Source organism: Nyctibius grandis, chromosome 1, assembly GCF_013368605.1.
Source record: "Nyctibius grandis isolate bNycGra1 chromosome 1, bNycGra1.pri, whole genome shotgun sequence".
Lineage (NCBI taxonomy): Eukaryota > Metazoa > Chordata > Aves > Nyctibiiformes > Nyctibiidae > Nyctibius > Nyctibius grandis.
The window spans coordinates 76,578,513-76,598,110 of record NC_090658.1 but is presented as its reverse complement, the minus strand read 5'-3'; the positions used below and the strand labels follow the sequence as shown (position 1 = coordinate 76,598,110).

General features: G+C 42.8%; 1 protein-coding gene across 1 annotated transcript in view; it reads right to left on the bottom strand.

Moving 5' to 3' along the window:
• HS3ST5 (heparan sulfate-glucosamine 3-sulfotransferase 5) overlaps nucleotides 1–16,021 on the bottom strand; it is a 37,599-nt gene extending 21,578 nt beyond the window's left edge. The window contains exon 1 of the mRNA XM_068404246.1: nucleotides 15,888–16,021. The gene's annotated coding sequence lies outside the window, so the exon portion shown is untranslated. The remainder of the gene's footprint in view (nucleotides 1–15,887) is intronic.
• Nucleotides 16,022–19,598: the final 3,577 nt, after the last annotated feature.

Sequence of the window (19,598 nt, the reverse complement as noted above, 5' to 3'; positions counted from 1 at the left end):
CTCCACGTACATTCACACTCCTTGTCCTAAATCCTCACAGCTCTACGTTGGAGAAACCAGCCGTAGAACTATGATGCACTAGGAAAAAAAAAAAAGAAAAAAACCCTCTTTTATCCCTTAGAATACTAACAGCTTCTTTCCATCTATGAAAAGAACAAATACTTGCTTTGAAATTAAGTCTGTCAGCTGAATATTGATGGAAAGCACTTCTGCAAACTAGTATTTAGTCTGCAGTGTAAAGGCAGAAAAAGAAAATGGAGCCATACACCCAACTGTCTCCTGTCAGCAAGACGCTGCTCTGCACAGCGCTGTGCATCCTGCTCCTTCCGAGGTTACCGAAGGGGCCAGCCCCTGCACATGGAGCTTCCCTTGTCATTGCAGCTTCTGTAAAGACATAAACGTTACACAACAAGAACAGCTGCTAGGCTTATCCTTTGAACAAACAGAAGATAATGCAATTGAATTTGCTTTTGGCCAAGGAAGATCTGGCCTAATGCTTTAGATAAAAATGTGGATCAGATTGTTTGACACAAGTTTAATACCTGGAATTCTAAAGCAGGCTCTAGCCGCTACCTTACTGCATTCCTATGCATTTCCCTGCAGTGCCCCAGCACCCAGGCCTTGATAGTTGCAATGCTGTGAGAATGCTGCAGCCCCTCTTGCCTGTAGCTGTCTCTCAGATTGCAGCTTGGAAAAGATAAACTCGTTCCACTGGCAACTTCTTCCTCTGTTCAGGGTTACCATTTTTTCCACCAAAACCTCCCTTGCCAGCTAAAAGAAGTAATGGAGCTGAGACCTCTGCTGCGACTGAGAGTGCTTTGAGCTGTACCAACCATCTGCCTTATAGGAAGGCAGATCTGTTTGAAATTCCCGTAGAACAACAATACTATTATTATTGCTAATTAATAGTAGACAAGGACACAAACCCATTCCAAATAAAATTAAGTTCCAATCAAAAAAATCAAGTGTGAGTTCTAACTGATTGCGTTTTAAAATCAATCAGTGAGGTTGTATATGTTTTTTTTTCCCAAGACCTAACAGCTTACTGATATACTGATACTTGTCTTTCTAGTGAGACTGAGACTGAAGCAGAACTGTGGGATTTTTTTAATGGAATTGATTTTTTTAAAGGAAGATCTATTTTAATTAGAATTGTACAGCAAGATTTGTCAAGCTCATGCTCCTCTGGAAGTTTATTATGAAGCTGTGTGGAAAGAAAGATGCTCTATGTGTTTACTCTCTCCCAAAGGGCCAGATTAAGTTAAAATGAACCACTGTGCCTGCTAGCACATACAGACCCCATGGACCTCCTAAATTCCTGCTCACCAAAGTCTGTTTCACACTGAGAAAAGGAAATATCATCGCCTTTCTTCAGAATGGCAGATTAAATTTTCCCTGGTTCCCCCTTTCTAAGGATCAGACTCCAACATAACATATATGGATGCTAAAGAGCCCAGATGGCTGGTTCAGCTTTAAATTAATAACATCAGTACTCCAATCAGTTGGGGCATGACACCCCTGTTAAGTTTGTTCACCCCCAACCCTTCTGGGTGTTACACTAATAGTTTAATTTAGTGCTTCTGGCTTTCCTCTTGCCCAAGTTTCAGGAAATGGTTGTTGAATAGCAGGTGCCTGTGTTTGGTCATGAACATTCAGAATTAGAAGGAAGGTCAGTCCACACTGCACCTCATTTCAGACTGTGACACTTAAACTCTTGGGAATTTGTAATAATATAACTAATAACGCTGGAGTTAAGTCTTTGGTCATAGAATCATAGGATCATAGAATGTTTTGGGTTGGAATGGACCTTAAAGACCATCTAGTTCCAACCCTCCTGCCATGGGAAGGGACACTTTCCACTAGACCAGGTTGCTCAAAGCCCCATCCAGCCTGGCCTTGAACACTGCCAGGGAGGTGGCAGCCACAGCTTCTCTGGGAAACCTGTTCCAGTGTCTCACCACCCTCACAGTCAAGAATTTCTTCCTAATATCTAATCTCAATCTACCCTCTTTCAGTTTAAAACCATTCCCCCTCGTTCTGTCACTACTTGCCCTTGTAAAAAGCCCCTCTGCCACCTTCCTGGAGGCCCCCTTCAGGTACTGGAAGGCTGCTAGAAGGGCTCCCCGAAGCCTTTTCTTCTCCAGGCTGAACAACCCCAACTCTCTCAGCCTGACTTCATAGGAGAGATGCTCCAGCCCTCTGATCATCTTTGTGGTCCTCCACTGGACTCATTATAACAGCTCCGTGTCCTTCATATGTTGGGGGCCCCAGAGCTGGATGCAATGCTCCAGGCGAGGTCTCACGAGAGTGGAGTAGAGGGGCAGAATCACCTCCCTTGACCTGCTGGCCACGCTGCTTTTGATGCAGCCCAGGATATGGTTGGCCTTCTGGGCTGCAAGCGCACATTGCCAGCTCATGTTGAGCTTCTCATCAACCATCACCCCCAAGTCCTTCTCCTCAGGGCTGCTCTCAATCCATTCTCTGCCCAGCCTGTATTTGTGCTTGGGATTGCCCTGACCCACGTGCAGGACCCTGCACTTGGCCTTGTTGAACTTCATGCGGTTCACACAGGCACAGCTCTCAAGCCTGTCAAGGTGCCTCTGGATGGCATCTCTTCCCTCCAGTGTGTCGACCACACTGCACAGCTGCAGAGGAGAGCTATAGCAAAAGTCTGAGTCTCCAGATGCCTGGGCTCTGAGTAACGCATGACTGTGCTTCAAAGAGAAGCTAGTAAAGAAAAAACACAATATGGAGCAAGCACTCCATATTATACAGGATGAATGAAGGAATCCCAAATAACAATGATTGTGGATCAATGGAAAACAATACAATAGGACATGAAACAGTGATGCAGGAAAATATGTAGCTCTGGGAGTGAATCCTTGGAAAAACAATCAGCATTAAACCAGTCATTCATCATTAAGGAATGACCATCAAAATGATGGGGTTTCAGTATCAGAGTATGAAAACTCAAAGACACACTATATTCTTCACAGTTAAAAAAACAAGTCTACATTTCACTGAGACTGAACAATCCAGTTTACGTCTTGGGCAGAACAAACATCAAACCCTTTGGGACTTACTTACCTAATGGAAAGAGTGACTTACAGGGGTACCTACAATAACAGAGAGGTCTTCCCATTACCTGGGGCCCCAGACAGTTGTCCCTGTTTACAATATAAATTATTTTTTCTCCCATTATTTCAGCATGTTCCCAAAGGACATTTAAAGTTGCTGGAGAATTAATATATATCTATTCCTTGCTCTTTCCTTCTAAATATGAGGAAAGACAGAAACTGGCTTTGGTGCATGTTATATTCCAGTGGTGACATCTCTCTGCTGTGAGATGAAGGCTGTGCTCCTGTGGGACAGTATGGTGCAGGGGGTTCTGTAACTTCAGCATAGCTCCGAGACCCACCCTCCAGAGCATGCTTTTCCTCTCTGAAGAACATACCTGTCAGTCAATAACTGCTCATCTCAATCCTTACTTTTAGGAGAGGTGAAAAACTCATTATATTATTCTTACACTGTCTATGTTTTCTTTAACTAAATTATATTTGCCACTGTAAAAGACCTGTTGATTAATTTAATAGATCTTTTGTTCTTTCCACAGATTATTGTCTTGCTTTTTATCTTACCTTCTTGTACAATCTTAACTTTGGTCTATTTAAGCATTCTGAAAGCTTTATAGCATTTTTTAAACTCTTCATTCTTTTGTCCCTTATTTATCAGCCTGGGCAGGGGTGAAACCACACAAGCACTCAGCAACTACAAGCACAAACAGGTCCCTTCCCCACTGGGGTCACGTCTGGTGCAAAGATGACAAGTGCCAAAAGGATTTGTCACTCAGAAAGCTGACATCAGGATCGCTGGGCTAAAAGTTGACTCCAATCCCCAACAGGGCTGGTAAGGAATATATATAATTTTCCTTTGTCTTTAGTAGAAAAAATTCTGACACCACTTCTTGATTCTCATCTCTCCTCCAGCTAGAGCCCTGGGAAGTCAGTCTGGGTGTGAAGTTGCAATAAATTGTGAGGAGTCCAGCAGAGGCAACAAGAAGACAACTAATATACCAGTGTGACAATGTGGTGGGTAAAGTGACGGGGTAGGAGAAGCAGGATGTAATGCTTAATGATACAAGTTCTCCTCGGTCAGCGCCCTAAATGTCAAAAGTCTCATCAGACAATTTAATAGACAGCAATCTGGCTTCAGAGCCACATGGTGGAAAGTCACATTCCCCTGGACAGTAGTCTTAAATCACGATCTCGCAATGTGCACTGTTCACACCGTACTGAATATCTAGGCTTTTCACAAATTTCCCATCTGCATACAGCAATTTACTTATTGATGTTTAGACATGATTGACATAATTCGACAATCTGTCTTCTTAGTTTGCTTTGTAACTATGTAAAACGCTGACAATGATTATCCCAGTTGACTGAGGACATGCTTCCTGTGACACAGTAAACAAATGCAGTAAAGGAGGCTTTTTCCAAATGATTGCTCCAACCCCCTAATGAGAATGTTAACTTATTTCATCAGGCCTGTGCTACGCCAAGCGTCTTAATGAATCCTCAAGTCACACAGCTCTGTTTCTTGAGCCTGGGGTACAGTAGCTAGAATTGTATGCCTACTGACTCTTCTCCCATCTTTAGCTGCATGCTGCATTATAATGAACCCATTTATTACACTGCCTGTAAAAAGACATTTTGTTGAAAAAGAAAGTGTTTCTAAGATTTGGTTTCAAAACCTACCAAACTACTTAGAGGAGCACTTCTTCCTATAAATCAGTGCCTCTTAATGGAAAGAACCTGATGAAAGAATGAGTAATGATAGGTAAAAAAATAAGAATAAATCAACCTGCTCATTAACCTGCTTGCAGAGTAAATTCTTTGTGCTCTGAAGGCCAGGATTTAAGACAGTTCCTCTAAATCAAAGAATTCTTATGAATCCTGTTCTCCAGCTCTGGTCTATAAGTTATGTTTGGGTAGTCAGTGTCCATTTGTAGAGGATGTTTTTCAGTTGTTTGCAGACATCAGCACTGATTTATTTGGAGAAAATAACACATGGTGTTCCCAGGGGAAAAAAACATTGCCTTAGTTTTGGTGCATCTAATTACAGTAAGTCTCTATCATACTCACCATCTACCCTAATTATCTGGGGAATTGGCAGTGTTTAACAATGAAGGAAAGAGTGCTCCAGTGTCCAATTAAGGTCTTCTTTGAGGATTAATAAATCATGTCTCATCAGTCCCACTGACCCAGAGGAGTTAATCTTCACCTTATCACACTAATCTTAAAGCAAAACTCTGCAGATCAAGAACAGCAGAATGGTTGAGTTAATTGTTCCATTAGACTGATGAAATCTTTATAACCATGTCCAATAATACTCTATTCCCTGAGCGTCCTTACGTGCTCTGCTACAGAGCAGAAAACAAACAGTAAAAAGACTGCCACAGCTATTCGACGCAGGTGACCAGTAGCTTGGGCTTTGCTCCATACTTAGGTGTTCTGATATGACTGTGCTGCATTCACATACTGGAGCAAGATTATAAACAGTCAAGAAAGGATTTAGCACATCTAAATGTAGTTGCAAAGGGAAATAAATCATGTAGTCAATAATGGAAAGAAGGCTTAACAGTTATCTGCACTGTAAACAATATCCTTGATTAGAAGGCATAAACAATAGTGTTTTATTTAAGGGCAAGAATCCAGATATTTCACTGCGAAGAGTTTTTCTCACTGACAAGACTACAGTAATCACGGAGACCATGGCAAATTGAGTTAAAATATGCTCCTAACCACTACAATAAATTAGAAATCACATTTTAACTGTGTTTGCAGTCTATTTGTATTTGCTTTTGTTTCTAAGTAATCAGGAAGGTTAAATTCTTTTGGCACAAATGTGCATAAAAAGTACTGAGCTCACATTAAAAATCCATTTCATAACCATTGCTTTTCAAACAGTTCCTCCTCCTGACCCGAGTTAAGCAGGAAAGGAAATGGGAATTGATACCTTTCAGGGCATGGGTCACATACTTGTGTGTCACTGAACAAAGGGAGAGAGAGAGAGATGGGATCAAAGCCGGAATAATTTCATGGGGTGAGTAGAGGGAAAAGGGAGGAGGCTGGGATTTCTGAAAGGCTTTTAAATGTATAATCTTTTTTTCTATTCACACAGTATTTCCTTCCCCATGTCTGTCTCCTTTTCTTCTAAACAAAACACAAACCTCTGCTTTCCCTCTCGCTGCTCAGTCACACCCCCAAAGCAATGGGACTCAGAAAGACTCTTCCACTTCCAGCGGTGAGAGACTAAGGACTCTGCATTGGATGCAAGAGGACAGAAGCATGTACTTGAAATAAGCCAAGTGTTAAAAGGGGTTTAAAGAGCTGGGTTAGACGAGAGAAAAATGAGTGATCTTTTTTCCCCCTTCTCTTTTCTCCAAAATGTGAGTCACGTATCATGTCATTTTCTGAAACTCAGGCACAGCCTCTTTTTTTACACTCTGAATTCACTCCTGAATGTAACACCTGAACAAGCAAAGAAAACATTAAACAACACAACTGTTTATGTTGTTTTTCATAAAGATTTCTCAGAGTAAGTGCAGCTCTTGGACAATTTTCTCAGACAGCTGCTATTTCATCCATGTTATTATTTCCTTTTGGGTTTTTTTTGCATCTTGAAGATATTTCAAATAGATTACTTTTAAAATAAAAACAGATAAGCTATTATCATGTCTACCCTCTGTGTCCTGTGCTGAGAAATGGGACATATCATTATACTGTCTTCAAAGCATTTAATCTGTAAAAAAGACAAGTGACTTACACATAAAAGTGTGCATCTTACAAAGCACCCAGATCGGATCATTTAAATGATTAATTTAACCAATACAGCTTTGAGATAAATTGATTTGCCTCTTTCCTCCCACTTATCATCCTCTCTCCCCTTCAACAGTTTAGTATTCAACAAAATACTACCAGGCATACAACATTCCCAAGGTCACTCTACTATCCTCCTTCAAGCCCCCCATTAAAAACCTCTTCTAGTGTAAGACTATGAACAAAACAAAATTAATCCTTCCTTGCCCTCCAGCCTAAGAGGATTCAAACTCACATATCTCACCTCCCAAGAGAATTGCAGCCTCTCCATCAATGGACTGGTGTCTTTATGTATGCACATGCATACGCGAATACCCAGAGACAGAGAGATGCACAGAGCGCTCTGTGCTGCTCCTAAGGAAGCTGTTTTATTTCACATGAAATAATTAAGGATCATAGAATCATAAAATTGCTCAGGTTGGAAAAGACCTTTAAGATCATCAAGTCTAATCGTTAACCTAGCACTGCCAAGTCCACCACTAAACCATAACCCTAAGCAACACATCTACACTGCTTGACCTGTTGTTTGTGAACAGAGAAGGACTAGTGGGAGATGTGAGGGTCGGTGGCCGTCTTGGGAGTAGCGACCATGAAATGTTAGAGTTTTCGATAGTGGGGGAAGTAAGGAGGAGCAAGAGTAGAACTTCTGCCTTAGATTTCCGGTGGGCTGACTTTAGCCTGTTTAAGAGGCTGCTGGACCGAGTCCCTTGGCAATCGGTCCTGGAGGGCAAAGGAGTCCAGGAAGGCTGGACATGCTTCAAAAGGGAATTGCTAAATATTCAGGAGCAGGCTGTCCCAGTCTGTAGGAAGGCAAGCCGTCAGGGAAAAAGACTGGCCTGGTTAAACAGGGAACTTAGACTAGAACTTAAGGAAAAAAAGAGAGCCTACTTGCTCTGGAAGAAGGGTCGGGTAACTTGGGAGGTCTATAGGGACGTGGCCAGATCGTGTAGGGAGAAGATTAGAAGGGCCAAAGCTCAATTAGAGCTTGATTTGGCTGCTACAGTCAAAGACAACAAAAAAAGCTTTTACAAATACATCAACAGCAAAAGGAGGGTCAAGGAGAGCCTCCACCACTTGCTGAATGAGGAGGGTAGTGTAGTGTCAGGGGATGAGGAAAAGGCAGAGGTGCTCAATGCCTTCTTTGCCTCGGTCTTTAATGTCAAGACCAGTTGTCCTCAGGAGACTCGGCCCCCAGAGCCTGAAGTTAGGGACGGGGGGCTGTGTGAACCTCCCAGGATCCAGGAGGAGACGGTTAGTGACCTGCTGTGCCAGTTGGACACCCACAAGGCTATGGGCCTGGATGGGATTCACCCCAGAGTAATGAAGGAACTGGCAAATGAACTTGCCAAACCACTCTCGATTATCTACCGGCAGTCCTGGTTAACTGGAGAAGTTCCAGCTGACTGGAAATTAGCAAACGTAATGCCCATCTACAAGAAGGGTCGGAAGGACGATCCAGGGAACTATAGGCCTGTCAGCCTGACCTCGGTGCCAGGCAAGGTGATGGAACAGATCATCCTGAGTGCCATCACACGGCACATGCAAGACAATCGGGGCATCGGGGCCAGCCAACATGGATTCATGAAAGGCAGGTCCTGCTCGACCAACCTGGTCTCCTTCTATGACAAAGTGACCCGCTTAGTAGATGAGGGCAGGGCTGTGGATGTAGTCTATCTAGACTTCAGTAAGGCATTCGACACTGTCTCCCACAGCATCCTCCTGGACAAACTGGCTGCCTGGGGCTTGGATGGGTGGACTCTTTGATGGGTTAAAAACTGGCTGTATGGCTGAGCCCAGAGAGTGGTGGTGAACAGGGCAAAGTCCAACTGGCGGCCGGTCACTAGCGGTGTTCCCCAGGGCTCAGTTCTGGAGCCGGTGCTGTTCAATATCTTTATAGATGATCTAGACGTAGGGATTGAGTGCACCCTCAGTAAATTTGCAGATGACACCAAGCTGGGTGGCAGTGTCGATCTGCTGGAGGGTAGGAAGGCCCTACAGAGGGATTTGGACAGGTTAGATAGATGGGCCGAGACCAACGGCATGAGGTTCAACAAGACCAAGTGCCGGGTCTTACACTTCGGCCACAACAACCCCATGCAGCTCTGCAGGCTGGGGGAAGAGTGGTTAGAAAGCGGCCTGGTGGAAAGAGACCTGGGGGTGCTGATCGACAGCCGGCTAAACATGAGCCAGCAGTGTGCCCAGGTGGCCAAGAAGGCCAATGGCATCCTGGCCTCTGTTAGGAATAGTGTAGCCAGCCGGTCTAGGGAAGTGATCGTCCCTCTGTACTCGGCACTGGTGAGGCCGCATCTTGAGTACTATGTTCAGTTCTGGGCCCCGCACTTCAAGAAAGATGTTGAGGTGTTGGAGCGAGTCCAGAGGAGGGCGACCAAGCTGGTGAGGGGTCTGGAGGGTCTGACCTACAAGGAACAGCTGAGGGAGCTGGGGTTGTTTAGCCTGCAGAAGAGGAGGCTCCGAGGTGACCTTATTGCAGTCTACAACTACCTGAAGGGAGGTTGTAGTGAAGTGGGAGTTGGCCTCTTCTCCCAGGCAACTAGCGATAGGACAAGAGGGCACAGCCTCAGGCTTCGCCAGGGGAGGTTCAGGTTGGACATCAGGAAGAATTTCTTTATAGAAAGGGTTATTAGACATTGGAATGGGCTGCCCAGGGAGGTGGTGGAGTCACCATCTCTGGATGTGTTTAAGAAAAGACTGGACATGGCACTTAGTGCCATGGTCTAGTTGACAGGGTGGTGTAAGGGCAACGGTTGGACTCGATGATCCCTGAGGTCTCTTCCAACCTGGTTGATTCTGTGATTCTGTGATACACGCCTTTTAAATACCTCCAGAGATGGTGACTCAACCACTTCCTTGGGCAGCCTGTTCCACTGTTTGATAACCCTTTCAGTGAAGACATTTTTCCTGATATCCAATCTAAACCTCCCCTGGTGCAACTTGAGGCATTTTCCTCTTGTCCTATTGCTTGTTACATGGGAGAAGGGACTGACACCCACCTTGCTACAACCTCCTTTCAGGTAGTTGTAGAGAGTGGTAAGGTCTCTCCTGAGCCTCCTTTTCTCCAGACTACACAACCCCAGTCCCCTCAGCTGCTCCTCATAAGACTTGTTCTCCAGACCCTTCACCAGCTTCATTGCCCTTCTTTGGACTCGCTCCAGCACCTCAGTGTCTTTCTTGTAGTGAGGGGCCCAAAACTGAACACAGTATTCGAGGTGTGGCCTCACCAGTGCCAAGTACAGAGGGACGATCACTTCCCTAGTCCTGCTGGCCACGCTATTTCTGATACAAGCCAGGATGCTGTTGGCCTGCTTGGCCACCTGGGCACACTGCTGGCTTATATTCAGCTGGCCATCGATCAACACCCCCAGGTCCTTTTCTTCCAGGCAGCTTTCCAGCAACTCTTCTCCAAGCCTGTAGTATTGCATGGGGTTGTTGTGACCCAAGTGCAGGACTTGGCACTTAGTCTTGTTGAATCTCATACAATTGGCCTTGGTCCATCGATCCAGCCTGTCCAGATCCCTCTGTAGACCCTTCCAGCACTCCCACCAAGGATTTTGTGGGCCAGAGAGCAGGACAGAGTATGACCATGGGGCAGCAATTAGGGCACTCAGCTGGGAAATAGTCTTCTTTTCTGCTTCAAAGACTATTTGTTATTTAAACCAGTGACTGCTCTGAATGAAACACATAATTGAGTCCTTCCCTCTGCCCTGGCTGGTGAAGCATGTGAGCCCTCACCTTCCAGGTGACTGGTTAGGTGCAGCAGGAGGACTTCCAGGAAAAGAGATCTTCCCTCATTTGCTGCATCTTGTGTCTGCACTGGGGTAGCTTCTGGTACTGACTGTCTGCTAGGTCATCATCTGGTCAGATCACAGCCTCGCCGGGTACCCCCAAAAGTCAAACAACATCTCAGAAATCTCAGGACTCAGCTACAACTGTGTTGCTTTTACGCTGAACTGCTGTTAGATTGGCTTCTCTTCCCGTGGGGTGGAAGAGATGCTAGAACTTGTTGGGCAGGCTTAAAGAGAAGTGATGGCACCCCAGGTAAGAGTCCTAGCGTAAACCAAAGTTTCCAAGTCCCTAAAGCTGAATTCTCAAACACAGCAATTCTCCACCCATTTTTGTAGCAGTGCTGGATCACAGAGGGGCCTTCAGAACATGTCTAAGGCCAGTGTTAAGAGTTACAGGATTAAGTATTGCTAACAGCTAGGTCACTCAGCTAGGTTATCAAGATTCAAGTCCTTGCTCCAGAACAAATAATCACAAATCTCTATTCACAGTGGGTGAATGAATGAATGAATGAATGGATGAAAGAAATATCAAGGAAAACCATGAAATATCATTGTGTCTAGTTCATCAAATACAGAGAGAAGGTTTTGGCACCTAGTTGTAGGGCAGAGTTTGCAGCCAAGAATATCAAGAAAAGGAGATGTCTATCTTGCCAGCAGCAGATGCTTCTTTCCCCTTTATTTAATTCCTAGTTAGTTCATGTGGCTTCCACTGCACCAGGGATTGATGAGTCCAGGAGATATTAGTTAAATACTCTACATGTCAGTGTCTGTCTTCTACATGCCTGAGCATCTAAGTGGGTCTAACCTACAGCCCTTCTCCTGTTTAGTTCTTAAGATGTACAGAAGAAATAAGTGTTTCCAAACCTGTCTGAAATAACTCACGTTATTTTCAGTTGTTGTTCCCAGAAAAGAAAAGTGTGAGACAGTGCTGGAAATTGTGGTGTTGACAAAATAAAATCATTTATGCAAAGAACATTATTATGAGGCGAGTAAAATGTTTTGAAAGGAGTTAATGTCAGATCGTTCCCATTCATACATTTTTAAAGCAGATTTATAAAATGCATCCAATTCATAAGTGTTTTGCCTTTCATATTTCTTGTTAATTTCTTTTATTGTAGAATTCCACTGAGTGAATATCTCTGCACATTATGTACACAACATAAGAGTGGAATAATTTTATATCTTCTTCTGTTTCCCTCTGTCTGAATTTTAATAATAAGTTTGAATGGTTCCAACACAAAATTGAAAGCAACCTGCCTGACAAACTAGCAGAATGTGTGAGCAACGTGAGTATTGCCTTACTTTCCTGATTTGTGACAGATTACATCTAGTTTATACAAAAGATGCTATTATCCTTCTGTTTCTGCTCTTTAAAAAAAAACCAAACCAAAAGTAACTACATTTATGATTCTCATTTTGTTTGGCAACAAAAAGTTTAAAAAAAAAGAGAAATAAAAAGAAAATAAAAGGGTCATAAACATGTTTAAGATGATGAAAAATTAAAAGGGAGCCATGTGTACATCTTTCTTTCAACTACCTTCTGTTCATCAGCCCAAATAACCAGGCATTCATTTATAACTCAGATGCAGCCTTTAATAGAGGACAAATTCAATTTGCTGAAGTCTTAAAAATTAGCTTTTATTTTAATCATCTGGAACTTGAACCTCATCAACATGAAATCAATAGGAGTATTTCCATACACTTAATATGTTTGGGGTTGCACTTTTGATTTGCCACAGCATTTTCCTCCCTTTTTCTGCCACTAGCTGGAAGACTGCCATTTTGCTGCTGTGGTGCTTGGTCTGGTTCCCTACACAATTTAGAATTTTGTTTCTCCATTAATTTATTTTCAGTTTGAAATAGTTCTTTTGTCACCCTTGGAAAACTACAGCTGAGGTGAGGATTTCTTGGGGGCAGATATAGAGTCAGGAGAAATGTTTTTCTTTCATGGGGAGAGGCCAGTAGAGATGGATGAATGGAGAGAAGGAAGCCACCACCATAGATGGAGCAGTGTTTCTTCTGTCCAGGTGTCAAAGCTAGGAGCTGTGGAAGTATCCAAAGTCTTAAGTGCCAATAAAGTAAAAAGGACCTCTCACAAGGCTGCCTCTACACTAAACACAACTCTCCCTTGTGGGCCTTGGTTCATTCTTAGAAGATCTGAGCTGCAATGGGCTGTCTGTCACATCCTGTTGTCACCTCTAAGTGAGGTGTAGACAACTAGTTGCCAAATCTGATGGCACGAACTGATAGGAGCTTATTTTGGCTACAGAGAAGGAGTCTTTGTCAAAGACCTGGAGTAGTATTACTTGCTAAGAGGTAGCAAGGTAGAAATTTTGGTTAAAAGAGCCTGGTCACAGTTTGTCATCTAATAGAAAAAGCTATAACATAGATTTTGAGAACAGTGGTTATTGCAGTTTGCATCTGATTCTTCAGGGGAAGAAAATAGGCAGCTGCTAGCTGTATTTTCCTAAACTACTTTGTATATCCCTAGCTGACGATGATGCAAACTCAACAAATAATATATTTGGATTACCCTTCAGGGATCACCCATTTCTCTTCTGCTAGCCTTCGCTCAAAAGAGAGACCCTTGTAGGTCTTCTTGCTGCGGCCTCCATCTTTCTGAAAGGAAACTCTTGCCAGGTCTACTCCAGCTGAGTGCACATCTCTCTAGGGACAGCAGGACTCCCTTCCTACCTTTTCTTTGTCCTTGGCTCTTGCTGAGTGTAATTTATATTGTTACACAAATTTATTGCAAGCAAAGATTTTTTTAAAAAATTTGTTTACTATGCAAGTATTAGACTGCAAGCTCAGCGTAGGAAATTTATCTTCTTTAACATTTGATTTCTTCTCTTTACCATTTCTTTTTCTTCACCTAACAATTTTCTCAAAAAAGAAACTTTGTCAACATAGCTGCTCTCAGCATGCTGTCCATATAACCTCAGTAAAAGAAGGAAATTTGATGTCTGGACATATGTAGTCTTGTGGAAAGGGGTCTTACTTCACTCACTGACAAGCCTAGCAGTATAGCTAACAGTATTTCCCAAGGGGGGTGGCCTTGCTTTAAAAAAATAGAAGAAGAAAAAGAAAAAAAAATCAATATTGACTCTTGACATGTTTTCATTTGCATCACTGCATGGCTTTCAGTCTGGGCACAAATCAATAGGTAGCTTTTAACACTACTCAACTAGTTTGTTCTGTGTAAAAGAAGAGAGATTTGCCTCAAGTGGCTTGTTTTTCTCTTTGGGCTCCAGGCAGGCTCTCCACCATTAACAGTGTGTGATTCTTCGAAATGAAGTTGAGTTTATTTGACTGCTCTTTCTGTGACTGATCAGAAGAGCTTGAACTGTAATATTACTCACACGACGTTTTCTTCATCACCACTTACAGTCAATTGACTTTGTACTTAGTGAAAGCGTCTCAAGCAGCCAACTCGATGTACCAGAGGGCAAGAAGTCAATAGGAGGAAGAAAGATTTAGTTTCAAAACACACAGTACACAGCCTGTGGAGCTGCTGCCACATACACACCAGGTACTTTATCACACTGCAGGTGCGCTGCTATTACATGTTTTTATTTGCATGATGAAGGCATCTGCATCACCTCAGTTGTTTTTGTTGAATAAGCCTCCTCAGTCAACTGCAGATTTTCCTTCAGTCTCATGTTTACATGGGAGATATAGGGACCAGGTAGTTTCTCCAAATTGCACTGGGTTCAATAACTAACTAGTTTCAATTCAACTCCACAGATTTCAGCAGAGAACTGACCCATGAAGCAGGCACCTTCTGTTTCAGATATACAGATGACTGTTACTCAAATGCCAGGCATATGTCATGCTACTAATACTACCCATATGCTTAACAAATGCCAATTTGCCTAAGATACCATTAATACCATTTTAATAGCCACTTGCATACATTGGGCCTTCTAAAACCACATCTTTGTCATACACTGATTTTTTAATATAGAAGAGCAGGACTACAGATGCCTAGAGATACAATATTAGCAGTTTTGTTTCCTAGAGTCTCAGCACCTCACCTCAGAGAATTTTTAGCTCATGAAGCCTCCACAGAAGTTTTCACACTAAAGGAGTGCATGCAACATTGAAAACAAGAGCCTAGAGGATTCATTTATTGCATGCAATACCTTAGAAATGTTCTTTGCTAGAAGCAGACTACGTGTGAAGTCCAACACACCATAAAATGGGTAATCACATCTTTTTCTATGGCACATTTTAGACATGTATGACCAGAGTCTTCCCACTTGCATAAAGCAGCTTGTTCATCGCCTTCATTGCTTTCCTGGGGATTCTCCGTAAATAAAGTGGATTCCTCAGTGGTGCAGAACTGATTTAACACCCAGCATAATGTTGACTCTCCTTCTCTGGGCTTTTCTGAATTAGGCCTCTAATTATCTACATACCTAGATACATGTAATAATAAAAAAATGTATGGTAAATGAGTACATGCTCATACTAAACAAGTTTGCTATCACTTTATTACACAAAAGTGTTGGTTTCTTTTCTGTGAATGAACCAAGGTTTATTCAAGACGCTGTTTTCAGTGAATAAAATTAGTATCGTTTGGATGGAACACACTGAGCATATTTTATTTGAGACAGATTTTGTGGGTTATTAATTTTTCAAAATTTCCATAAACTGGCCTAAACTGTATGAAACAGCTGTCAGTCTCAGACTGTGCAAATCAATTTTTATTTAACCATCCAAGTTTTCTTGACATTTGTCTCTTATGAGTTTAGAGTTACAGGACAACATGTGTTTCCCAGTAGAAAAGGACAGAGTTGTAATAAGAATAAAGAAGGACTTTCAAGGACACTCGTAGAGGTCAGTCAGCCAAGACTTTCTTTAAATCTCTATTCTTATTCTGTTGGGGGGATTCAGACCAGGTTGTACCAAATCAGTGAAGAAAAATTGACTATCTATCTATTCAAATGCATCCAAACATTAATCTGGAAATCAGCTCTGCATACTATCCGTTTTCCACAATTGTTTAGCCCTCAGTTCCTGATGCAAATACAGCATGCACTTGTTCTCAACTTTGTCCTGACATTTGCAAAATAATAGGCAAAACTCAAATTAATTGCTTAATTAGGAAGCATAAAATCATATTTCCTGTGGAACGGATCCATTTCAATACAGCTTGTACACCATGTACCAGTACCAGATACATAAGACTTGTACCACTACTCACCAAAAAGCCCATTAAATGCCAAGTCTGTAAGTGCGCTCCAGCTGTTTTATACTGCTCCACCAACAGGAGTCGAGGTAAATCACCCCTGTATAGGGTGATGGGCTACACCCAGGGGTTACAAATGCAGGCAGTGCACAGCCATAGCAGCCAGCGCTACGGGGCAGCGGCAGCAGAGGGTGAAGGATGAGGGCAGGACCCCAGGCAGTCAGCTCTGCCCCTATCAGGTGACAAACAGCGGGCATGCCAGAAAGGGTGCATTCGCTCTGCCCAGCTTCCCCCACACCCCTTCTGAAATCCACCTGCTACTTAGCTGCAAAATGTGAGCAATACTTTCATCCCAAATTTATAGCAGATATAAAATCTCACACTCACTGTAAGAATACTTGCAGCTCCTGTGATTTCTTTTATAGATCTCTGATACTATGTACTTTCAAAATTCATGCTGAATACCTATTATACCAAGTAACCAATGGGCATTATATAGCTGTTGATACAAACATAAGAAAATCTGAGGTCTAAGATGTAAGATCACTGGAGTAGTTTTAAATTTGGCTTTCCTGACTGTTAAAGAGGCTCACCTTAATTACTGAGAAACAGACTACCATTGAAAATCTTCCACCAGGATGGAAACTAACTATCATTTCCCCATTTTATAGAGGCATAGTGGGAGGGAGAGGGAGTTGAAGCATCTTGTCTGAGGTCATCCATCAGGCCAATGACCAAGAGATCACAGAGCCAGCCCCACATCACTTTCCACTGGATCAGTGAGCAGATCCCACTAACTCTGCAGCTGAAAGATCACTGGGGAGGGCTGAGGGAAATGATGGGCACATGGAGCTGGGTGTAGAAGACAGGGAGAGACTGGAATTGTCTTTTTGAAGCTTGCAGCTCTATTGGATTAACCACAGCATGACAGACTGTGTTTCAGGTTTGAGTGTTCTAGTTTAGCGGTGTAATCTATCAGAGATAATATTAGGCAAGGTTTCAGTGGCCTTGGGGTAAAAATAAATTGTTCTAAACCTCCTGAAACAGAGCTTAACAGTTTCTCTTGGAGACCACACCGCTGAAGTGTGGCATACGTTTAAGTGGACAGTCAGAGTTCAAACATATGGGGTCATGCTGGTATTTCACAAAGGACTCCATTTGGAGTGAAAAAGAACATGAGGATAAGGCCATGGGAATTTTTCACCATCTGTGATAATAATTCAGAAAAAGCCTGGCACGCTATCTGCAAAAGAAAATTCTCTCTCGGGGTTGCAATTCCAGGATTTGCTTCCAGGATTCAAGTACTACATGTTTTTAATGCCTTATGATCACTCACGGAGGCAGATGATTTCTGTGCGTGGCACAGTTCTTGGAATGAGTTGCCATTTGGTGTAAAACATTTGACACAATGTATTTGGCACAATACTTGCAAATGACCAGACCTAATGCTGTACTTAGGCTGATTTCCAATACAATACCCTGCTATAGATTGTCTGGTTCTTTCACATCACATTTCTTGAAATAAAAGATTAAAGGCTGATGTAACGCAAAAAAAATTACATCAGTTGGTTTTCTTAGTAATTTGGTGTTTTACACCTGTTTACATGCACAAAAGTTTAATAATTGTTAAGCAACAAGTCCGCACACGTACACGTGAATTAGGATTATCAAAGTTGATCACATCATTGTTAAAAAACTCAGAAATTGCCATTTGGAAAAGGGATATTACCAGAATAAGTCAGACTGACAGCTTGCCTAGGCAGTGGTTCCCTTTCTGTGGTGAGGGCAGGGCTGTGCTGTGGGCAAGTTGGAAAGTTCAGCCCAAGCAGCTGCCAGCACCCCAACCAGTGTCCAAACTGCCCAATAAAACCTGCCTCTGGTACCTCCTGCTCCCCGATGCCATTGCCCCTTCACAGGGCGTGCCTGACGCAGCGCTGGCTCTGCTGCCTCTGGGCATGCAGGGTCGGACCCTTATTTTCAGGACTGTTATTTCCCCCTTTACTGAGGGAATCTGAACAAGTTATTCCTAGCAGTTTCCATGGAAGTCCAAAGACTGCTGGCTTTTTCCTTTATACTCCTTCCCGTCCCTGGAACTGAATGGTACAAAATGAGTAAGAACAACATAGTGAAATACAATCAAAGTGTACATTTGTAGAAGAACCTGTTTAATGGGGAAGTTAGTTCCAAACCCTCTCAGTCAGTGATTGGGTTATGCTCAGTATATGGTGCTTTTCTGCTTATGTGCTTTAAAATTCTGATGTCAAATATATTTAATCCTATTCAGTTCATGTCCTCGATCATTTCTTTCGACAGCAAGCTCCACTGGCTAATCATTTATTCCTGAGTCAGTTGGGGCTCGCAACACACTGGTTATTAATCAGATCAGGTTTTGCATTCATTAATGGTGAAATGCAACAGAAAAAAAATCACCCCATCTCAACTGGTCTGATCCCAGTACAAATGTGAGTGTGAATTGAACTGAAACCTCTGCAGAGCTGAGCACTTCTGGCCTCAGCAGGAACATCAGAGAACCCAGGTCAAAACCTGATCATGACTTGTTCTCTGGTTCATCTTTGTCTGAAGTTCAGAATTGCAACAACTCCAATCCTGAGATCACAGAATCCAAAGGCAATCAAGACACAGCTAGAAGAAAAGTATTTGGGGACCATCCTCTCTTTCCTTTCTTTACTATTATTAAACAAATCTCACCTTTCAAACTTTTGCAGTTGACTAAATTATATTTGCATTAGAAACAGGAGTATCTTGTGTGAAGCCACGGGCACTTTAAGGCTTACGCAATTTCGGACATTTGACAGTTGTATTGGCCTGAGTGTCTGCTTGCCATCACTGCTGTCTGCCACTCGTTCCTCTCCAGCCAGGCTGGCACATCACCCTTTCGCAGCACTGCTACAGCCCCATCCCTGCTTTGTGGCCCCATGTGTCAGGGTCAGCCTCAGCTACCAACACAACATCCTGGAGCAGGAGAAAGGCTGCGGTCCTTTGCTGCTCGGAGGTGCACACTCGCAGGAGCCTAGCAGCAGGCCTGCTAGTCAGGAGCATCCCCCTCTTCCACCTGTAAGCAGCATGACCCTGCGCTGAGACGTTGCTTCCTTGTGCATGGAAAAGGCAGACAGGAGAGATCTGCGTTTGAAAAGCCAAGCAAGTGCCTGCCCATTTGTATTTATAATCCTGGCCCAGACGTGTGATGGTAAGCAGGGCTATAGGAGTGTTATAAGTGGGGACATAAATAAGTAGATGCAAAGGTACAAATGAATGTTGCATATCCTGTGTCTGCTGGGATATCTATGTCCTTTTATCTCAGGTAAAACTGAGCAAAATAAGGATAACAGACATGGCTACCCAGCAATGTAAACAGCTATCAGGGGAACATACTAAGGTAATATTTTAACCTACTTTTATGCAGAAAGAGAGTTTTTAAAAGGCACACAATTAACTGAATTCTGGATTGGTCTGGAACAATTAAAAATCTGATGCTGATGAACAGGTCTCTGTAGAGTAGTGACAAAATTGCAATGGAATCTCTTCAGAGTCCAGGCACTTATACCAATGGCTTTATTTCCCTTATACTTCTCAGGAGTAAGAGATTAGGAGAACACTTTTCCTGCCACAAAAAGTCCTAAGAACTAGTGAGCACAATATTGCATCTTTATGCTGCTAAATACATTTTAAATAGCCCTCTAGAGATACAAGATTAGAGATGGATTT